The sequence below is a fragment of the Jaculus jaculus genome, chromosome 9 (assembly GCF_020740685.1).
Source record: "Jaculus jaculus isolate mJacJac1 chromosome 9, mJacJac1.mat.Y.cur, whole genome shotgun sequence".
Taxonomy (NCBI): Eukaryota; Metazoa; Chordata; class Mammalia; order Rodentia; family Dipodidae; genus Jaculus; species Jaculus jaculus.
In genome coordinates this window covers 70,227,763-70,234,725 of record NC_059110.1, presented here as the reverse complement: position 1 = coordinate 70,234,725, position 6,963 = coordinate 70,227,763, and the positions used below count along the sequence as shown (strand labels likewise).

At 43.2% G+C, this 6,963-nt stretch overlaps 1 pseudogene; it reads right to left on the bottom strand.

Moving 5' to 3' along the window:
- Positions 1-217: 217 nt before the first annotated feature.
- LOC101597536 overlaps positions 218-6,963 on the bottom strand; it is an 85,642-nt pseudogene continuing 78,896 nt past the window's right edge.

The following is a 6,963-nucleotide window of genomic DNA, read 5'->3' as shown; positions in this document are numbered from 1 at the left end:
GCAAATGGGCCAATATACAAAAAAGAATGGCTAACAGGGAGGTAGGCTAGCTATGGTCCTGCAACATACCCTTGTGGATGTAGCAGCTTTGTGGGGTAGGGGTCTGAAGATGGATAGACTGGTCCTGATAGCCCTAAACCAGGGTGAGCTCCCTGAGCAGAATTCTTCCAAGTGCAGTGAGTGAATCCAGCCTGAACACCTTCCGCCTTCAACTTGATCAGTGTTGGCTCTGGCGCTTTGCAGTCTCCTGGATCCGCAATCTGAGGGCCTCTGGCATGGGCGGATCCAGAGGTGTGTGCGCTGAAACTTCCTCACCCACCCTTCCCGGGTCATCATCCTGGCACGCGGTAACTGCTGTGAGCTCTCCGCCGTCCGCTTCATATTCTAAGCAGAAGGGCTGGCGCCCGAGGGCTCCAGCTCAGAGCGGCCGCTGCTGCTTTCCCCGACTCCCAGTCAAGGCTGCAGGGCGGCCACAGCTACCTCGCCCTCGGCGGGTCGGGCTTGCGGGGCGCGGGCGCGGGTCGCCTCCTCTCCTTCTCCTTGGCGGCCTGCTTCACCTTCTTGTCGTAGTCGTCCCGGGCGATCTGGTTCCGTCGGATGTGGTGCACGAAGCCGTGGCTGAAGTCCAGCCTCCCGCCAGGCCTGCAGCAGAGCCCAGACGGCCATCCCGCGACTCCGCGTGAAGTCCTGGGCGCACCGCCTACGCCAACGCCGCCTGAGGCCGCTTCCCCGCGGGCTCCGGGCCCCAGGCCTAACTTCCCGTCCCTGCTAATATCCTTGCCTGCAGACTCACTGAGGCAGGATCCGTGCAATGTCAGGCTGGACGTATGTGACAGAAGTGCCCTGAGAAAGGCAGGAAGGACTGTATGATGGTTTGATTCATGTGTTCCCCCTAAACTTAGATTCTGAATACTAGGTTCCCAGCTGATGGAGATTTGGGAATTAATGCCTCCAGGAGGCAGTGTATTGTTGGGGGCAGGCTTATGGGTGTTATAACCTTGCCAGTGTTTGCACACACCCCTGTTGCTGATGTTGATCAAGAGATAATGTCCACCCTCTGCTCATGCCATCGTTTCCCCCTGTCATCATGGAGCTTCCCCCTGGAACCCATAAGCCAGAATAAACCTTTTTTCCACAAGCTGTTCTTGGTCAGGTATTTTCTGGCAGCAATGTGAACCTGACTGGAACAGACTCGCTCTTTTAACATAAGTTTTGGGCAAGTCTCTAACAAACACACTTCACTTTAACTTTATTGTTAGTATAGCTGAATGTACTGAAAGGCCCAAGAATTCAGAAGCCCAGAAATACTATCACGCTCCAAAGGGAGCTTAAGCGGGCTCCTGCATACCTCAAACTCCAGGCTTTACTCTGTTGGAAGCAAGTAAAGAATCCCTCTTCTCAGTATATCAGAGCCCGCTCCTAATATAAAACTAGGTAAAAAGGGCATGAGATAGCCCTCAAGGATGGGAAATGAGTAATGAAGTGAACCACTTATTTGGTTTCTGTAAATAGCCTGCACCATAAGCCTTAATAGCCCATACTGTAAGCCTTAGTAGCTCGCACCATAAGCTGTAGCAGCCCGCCTCAGACCACCAAGGTCATAGGAGGCTGATACCATACTCTGCTACCCCCACCTAAGGACCTGCACAAATGCTGACCTCCAAGGTCATAAGAGAATGATTGGTCCACCAGAGGCATGAACAAATTAAACTAATTGGCTTAGAAACTATGGGGTGGCACTAACTGACTGGCTCGCACCCTGCGGGCTCCTGATATTAAAAATATGATTGGTCTAATGCACAGGCTTTGTTAGAAACCCTATAAAAACTGTCCCGTTCCTGCATTCGGGGCTCTGCAGTCCTCTACCCCTGTGCGGTGTACAACTGTGGACCCCAGCGCGCTTGGAATAAAATCCTCTTGCGGTTTGCATCAAGACCGCTTCTCGTGAGTGATTTGGGGTGTCACCATATCCTGGCAGAGTGTGGGGTCCCCCTCCTGGGGTTCCTTCAGTACATTTTCTGTTTTAATGCATTTAATAGAGTTTTCATTTCCTCTGTGTGAATTACCAAGTCACATCTTTGATGCATTTTCCCACTGTGTATTCAACTTGTTCCTACCTATTTTATTAAAGCGTTTTACATATCAGAGATAATATAGTTTTCTGTAACACAACTCTTCATGGTTTGTTGCTAACCTCACAAGTTTAATTGTACTGGAAAGTTTAATATGTTCTGGGAGAAAACACAAAGTTATGCACTTCTTGTACTGCTTAGAGAATTCATTACTACACCAACATTATTCAAAATCGAAATATGTACCTTATTTGGAATTTATTTGGAAGAAATGTCTGAAATAGGACTTGATTTTTTTTCATATGAGTCTTAATAGTCTTCTATATTCCATTTCTGGAGAGTTTATAGTGCTGCTATGAGAAAGATTTGTTTTTATTTTTAATTTGCAAATGAGAAATATATTGTAATGTTGATAGTTGATATATATGTGTATTGTACACACACATATTCAGAGAGACTATATAAATAGCTAAACTGAAAGGTGTGTATTTATTTTTGCCATTTTTCTTGTTTTGTAGTTCTTTCAGTTTTACCTTTATTTTCTTGTATTAACTAGTATTTGAGTATGGTTTGTTTTTTCCTGGTTCAGTATATGTGTGTTTTTCTTTCTCTTCAGCATGAAGGATCCTTTCAAGTATTTTCTGTAGAGCTGGATTTTCAAATATTCCTTTAGCCTGCTTTTCTTGTGGAATGCCCTTATTTCTACACCTATTTGAATGGATAGCTTTGCAGGATAAAGTGACCTTCGTTGACTGTTGTTATCTTTCATAACTTGGAATATATCATTCCAAATCCTTCATGCTTTTAAAGTTTGCATTAAGTAATCTGCTGTGATCCCGATGGGCTTGCCTTTGTATGTGACTTGATTTTTCTGTCTAATTGCTTTCAATATATTTTCTTTGGCTTGTGTATTTGGTAGTTTAGTTATGATATGGCGAGGAGAGGTTCTTTCCAGGTTTTGTCTGTTAGGTGTTCTAGAGGCTTTCTGTATCTGCATTGGCATCTCTTTCCCAATTTGGGGGAAGTTTTCTTCTATGATTTTGTTGAAAATGCCTACTATGCCTTTGGAGAAAAAATCTTTTATTTCTACTATACCCTGAATTCTTATGTTTGATCTTTTCATAGTGTCCCAAATATCTTGAAATTCCCACTCATACTTTCCTATTAGTCTGTCTTTCACTTTGTTGGACTGTATTAGATCTGCCACCTGGTATTGTAGCTTAGATATTGTGTCCTCTCCATCCATTCTACTGGTGAGATTTTCTACAGAGTTTTTTTTTTTTTTTTGATTATTTTTTTTTTAAATTTAATTTATTAGTTTTCTTTTCAGTAAATACAGGCAGTTTGGTACCATTATTTAGGCTCATCTGTGATCTACCCCCTCCCATTAGACCCTCCTTGTTAATGAAAATGGGTCGTGCATTGTGGAGTTAGCCCCCAGTTATTGGTATGATAAATGTCTCTGCAAATCATGACCCAACATGTTTTTTTTTCTTTTTTTTTTTAAATTTTTTTTTTAAATTTAATTTATTAGTTTTCTTTTCAGTAAATACAGGCAGTTTGGTACCATTATTTAGGCTCATCTGTGATCTACCCCCTCCCATTAGACCCTCCTTGTTATTGAAAATGGGTCGTGCATTGTGGAGTTAGCCCCCAGTTATTAGTATGATAAATGTCTCTGAAAATCATGACCCAACATGTAACTCTGACATTCTTTCCGCCCCCTCTTCCGCAAGATTTCCCTGAGCCATGTTGGGTTCATTTTTGGTCTGCTTCAGTGTTGAGGTGTTGGGGGCCTCTGAGGCTCTGGCTCTCTGATTTGGTAGGAGTTGATTTTTCTCTGCATTGATCTCCTTCCCCTTTGTGCTGGTATCCAGTTCACAGGAAAACATCACCCTTGCTTATTTCGCCAGTTGTCCTTAGTTTCAGTTGGGCCCCTTCTGAGGTATGTTGGGGCAGCTCTCTTCTTAGGATCTGCATCTATCTGGAAAAAAGAAGCAGATTCTCCAACGGAGAGTAAGTTAGCACACAGAAAATTGAGATAACACTTACTTTTTTGATAGACAGTTTGATAGGTGTAGGCCCTCTTATACCCCGTGATTGATGGTAGCTTGATATTGTAGAGTGGGCTTGTGTTTGGGTATGGTTCTGACTTGTTTCCCAGCTCCAGCTAAGGGTCTAGTACCACTGAGTGGATCAGTTAGCCAAATCAAGAGCAATTGATTCCTCACCATGGCTGTGTACCACTATTGCACTTGTGTGGGTATCACATCCGGTTAATTGTTGCTACTTAGGTTAAACAATGTGTTGCTTGGACAGATCTTGGTCACTTCCCCCAGTCGCCTGTGTAGCGCCTTCTGGCACTAGACACGCTGACTGTCTGGGGACTGACTCTCTCCTGGCTTCCAGCCATGTCATTCCATTTTACGTGTCAGCTGCGTATGGAGTCTTCAGCAATAGGGTCTTACCACTGGCCTTTGGTGGGTCATCAATTACTCTGACAGAAGTCTGTCATTGTTTTGGGAAACCTTGTATGTTTCTCTGATCAAAAGCTCATTGTGGATTGTAGGCCCAAGCTGGAAGTGGGGGTTCCCCAGGTCCCACGTTAGCCAGATGCACAAGGGGGCGCAAGCGTCTGGAGTTCGTTTGCAGTGGCTGGAAGCCCTGGCGCACCCATTCTCTCTCTCTCCCTCTATCTGTCTTTCTCTCTATGTCTGTCGCTCTCAAATAAATAAATAAAAAAATAAACAACAAAAAAAATTTAAGAACGTGCGCTGAGGACGTTCTTAAATTTTTTTTTGTTCATTTTTTATTTATTTGAGAGCGACAGACATAGAGAGAAAGACAGATAGAGGGAGAGAGAGAGAATGGGTGCGCCAGGGCTTCCAGCCACTGCAAACGAACTCCAGACGCTTGCGCCCCCTTGTGCATCTGGCTAACGTGGGACCTGGGGAACCGAGCCTCAAACCGGGGTCCTTAGGCTTCACAGGCAAGCGCTTAACCGCGAAGCCATCTCTCCAGCCCTTTTTTTCTTTTTTTTAATTTCATTGACTGTGTTCTTCATTGCTAGTAATTCTGACTGGTTTTTCTTTATTTATATTTCCTTATTTAGGTCTTATACTGACCTCCTTATTTCATTAAATTGGATTACTGTGTCTTCTTTCATTTCTTTGAGTTCCTCTTTGATTTATTTGAACATATTTATAATCAATCTTTTGAAGTATTTCTCAGGCATTTCCCCTAAATCAGTCTCACTGGGGATCATTTCTGATGCATTAATACTTCTGGTGGATTTATATTGTCATGATTTTTTTGTGTTATAATGTACACATTTTTACTTCTTATATTAATTTAATGCTTGGATTTTCTAAGTATCAGCAGCATTATTATATGTATCAACAAACCTGATGTTATATATCTTCAAGGTATGAGCTTAAGGTGCTACGTGTGGCTCTTAAGACTCTCAGAGTAACTACAAAAGTTACCCTAGATGTTGGGTTTGTCTGCTATGAGAGTATTCAAGTAGACTGAGTGCAACAGAGTATAGGCAGATTCTAAACAATGTACACATTCAATGAAAAACAACACAGAATATTTATGCAAGAGTATGAATTATGACAATCCTCTAACAAAGTCACAGTCCCTTAGGATGTGTGCTGCCTCACACCCTTAATCCTGTCAACTAGAAGGGTAAGCTTTCTGGTCTGGTGTGAGTAAACAATCCCCTTACCTGGCTTTTCCTGCAACTCAAGCCAAGCCTGGCAACTGTGGCCATGCTGACCTGGTTCTGTCACTAATCAAAATCTAAGAGGATATAACTAAGTTGCATGGAAACCTACTTTTTTTGGACAATGGAACACTCATGAGACCTAGATTGCTATTAGAAAATTTTCAGTGCCAAGGATGGGACACCTCCCAGTGAGTTGTTGGCCAGGGAGGTCCCTGATGTCTTCAAAACATTAAAGACCATTGCTGAGGCCCTTGGTTTCCCACCAGGATTAGGTGGTAAGACCCTATTATTGAAGACTCCACATACTTGGGCTGCAAGGTCACTGAGAAATCCTGCTGGAACTGAGCTGAAAACCTCCTCCATGTAGACCAGCTGACAGAAAGCTGGAAAAAGCTATGCTGCATGCAGTTCAATGGGAGAGATCACCAGCAATGAATCTTAACAATGGATACTGCAAGCCTTATATTTGGCCAGCCAGGCCAAATGAGCCAATGAGTACAATAGTGGCATGTCTGTTATGGGAAAAACCAACCACCCTCTAATTGGATTGGAGGCCTGCTCCATAGGAGGGAATACATCCCTGATACTGAAAACCTACAACAGGGGTAGTCATGAGCCCTTAGGGGTGTAATGTCTGCTGCTGTCTATCTAAATGTATATACTATGCCCACCAAACCACCCAGTAATTACTTCTCTTAATGTTCATACCCATATATTAATGCTACTCTCACTTTTGGTTAGAGAACCTTCTTTTTTCAGATGGCAGTGACCTTGGGATGACTCAGAAAGCACCAAGGTGCTGTGAAGAAATGATGGAGGAGTGCTCAGCACTGAAATATCTCTATCATACTTTCTAAGGCTCAGGGTTGTGGAAGTGGTGGTGGAAAGAATGTAGGAGCCAACAGAAGGGTAGGACTTCTTACAATGTACTCCTCCAGATAAAAATGGCCTGGATATCCATGACCTCACAGTTGCTGATACTACCTACACAAGACCATCATAATTGGAGGAAAAGATGTTAACAAAAAAATAAAACACAGACTGAGAGCGTGAGGGGATATGAAGGAGAATGTAGTTTCAAAGGGGAAAGTGGGGGGATGGAGGTAATTACTATGAGATATTGTTTACAATCATGGAAGTTGTTAATAAAAAATAATAACA